The sequence below is a fragment of the Pieris brassicae genome, chromosome 4, assembly GCF_905147105.1.
Source record: "Pieris brassicae chromosome 4, ilPieBrab1.1, whole genome shotgun sequence".
Taxonomy (NCBI): Eukaryota; Metazoa; Arthropoda; class Insecta; order Lepidoptera; family Pieridae; genus Pieris; species Pieris brassicae.
Window position 1 is genome coordinate 1094258 of NC_059668.1, and position 2455 is coordinate 1096712.

Consider the following 2455-nt stretch of genomic DNA (forward strand, 5'->3'; position numbering starts at 1 on the left):
GCCTCCACGGACATGCGCAGAGGCGACGCGCGTGGTTGGTGGATTGGGAATTGTGACGTCACACCCTGTCCACCAATCGGCGGGTCCTGAATTTCATGTAGGTATAGGTTGGGTCGATCACTAAAAATAGGCCCGAGGGCAAAAGCTCTGGTCGATATAAACATTACTTATGTGCTAGTCAACGGATGGCAATACTTCTGTGAGCTTAAAGCTAAATCGACTTTATGACGTCGCATCAATGATAGCTAGCTATACTGAATAAGAACTAAATGTCTATTAAAACCTGTCCCTGGTTTGCACGTCTGTATTTCTTTTATTTATTTATTTATTAAGGAACACCAACAGATTACATGTATACATTTTCTAATTAACAATATTGGGTTTTATTCTAGCATGCAATCTAATAATAGGTGTACACAACATTGACTCTAATAAATGATAGCGGACAGAGTTTACTCAAGTATTTGTATCTTTAAACATAAATAAATTGAAACGTGGAAAATATTACATGACTTATGGCTGAGATGACTGAATTTTTTTCTTAAAACTAGGAAGTGAGTCATAATACACGTCAAGACCATATCTACAATTACATTGGTTAAAATTCCTAAGTATTATATTGAGGGGCGCATGTTTACCTAGATTGGTTAAGGACTGTGGAACGACAAAAGTATCAGTCTGTCTTCTTCTTGCGTTGAATATTTAAGAACCGTAGCAGCCATAGCCATAACCTGGGACATCAAGCTCAGAGGTTATCTAGCATTATAATAATGAATTAATTGAAATCGGACCAATTAGCATTTGAATTCTTTTATAATAATTTTAGATACTTTTACATTTAAACACATAAATCTGATTCTTTCTAGGTATCTGTGTTCCATTTTTTAGCAAAGGCCTCCTCCAAATGCCGCCATAACTGTCTGCGTTGTACCACTCTCTGCCATGTACCAACTGCTGGTTCCTTAATATCAATCCACCTTTTAAATTATCTTCCTCATTTGCGTTTATTGTACATTAGGCATCAGTTTAGTACTTTCTTGCTCCACTTTTACTTGCCCCGCCTAATTCCACTTAAGATTATTTATTTGCGGATAGAATTACAAGTGAACTTATTTTATTGCATCGAGGATTTTTATTCAGCACATTTACTAGCCAATTCTCATAAGTTTCCCTTTAGTTCAGTATTTTCGTGCATTTCTTTAATCGAGAATAAAATTTTACTTTACTGCCAATGTTTTTATTAGTTTTCGTATATTTTTAATACTATACGCACGTAAAATAATGATATATACAAATAAATTTCAAAACAATAATACTACATAATTAGTTTTAAAAAAGCTCACCTTGAGATGCAATGGTCCTGGAGTCAAGATAAAGCTACTTTATCTTGACTCCGTCTTCATCGTCAGTTTGGAGCTCACTCAATTGTGTTGATTAATAATCTTTAATTTATACAAAATAACTGAACTTCATTAAGTCTTTTTTAATTTTATCAGAAATCCCTATAAGAACAATTTCCTTACTTGATGATCTAAGAAAAATATCACTTTGAAGGCATTCTTCAAATCGGCCTACGAATCTTAGTTATTGAGTGATAACTATAATAAATATTATCTGGTGTTTGATACCAAAAACTGATTTCATATCAAAATTCAAGCAGAAATTATACCTAAAACCAAAATATCAAATATCTAAAGATAACTTGGGGTGGAGGTTATAATATTAATTTGAATTGTAAATGACGGGTCAAATCGACTGCGCGCCAAGCTCGCACTTGCAATACTTTAAATGTAAAACTTGCTAAAATAAATCTACATTTTTATAAGACAAAACGAAATAGCCGCGGGAAAAATAATGTGGTTATAAACTAGTAAATCCCTAATCGATCGCCTATTGTCTCATGTCTGCCTATCCGAATAAATTGTTTTAATCAAAAATTTATTCTAGGACACCCAGTTTGTACGGCTAAACGATTACCTGAGTTAGGTTAGGTAAGCGACACTTTTGTATAAATTGCGAAATAAATATGTTTGTTTAGATTGGCTGTAATTTTATTAATTTATTAGTACATGTTACATATTAAATTAAATAAGGTCCTAGTTAACTATTGTTATAGTTTGAGCGCATACATCTATAACAGTACTACACATATACATACTCTTCTCTTGAATATATTCCTGATTTAAAACATAGTGTTGCATATCAATGTAAACTGTATATAGAAAAATGTTCTCATTATATCAAATCAAAATGTAATTTATTCATGTAGGTAAGTTAATTTATTGTATTAACTTATAAGAGACATAACACATAGTATGCTAATATTTTAACACATATTAGAAAATAAAGGCAGAGGCTTATGTTGCATGTAATCCATATAAAATGCATTTGATGTTACGACTATACAACCAAAGTGCGATTCTTTATTTACTGTCAAAACATGGGGTACCTAAGG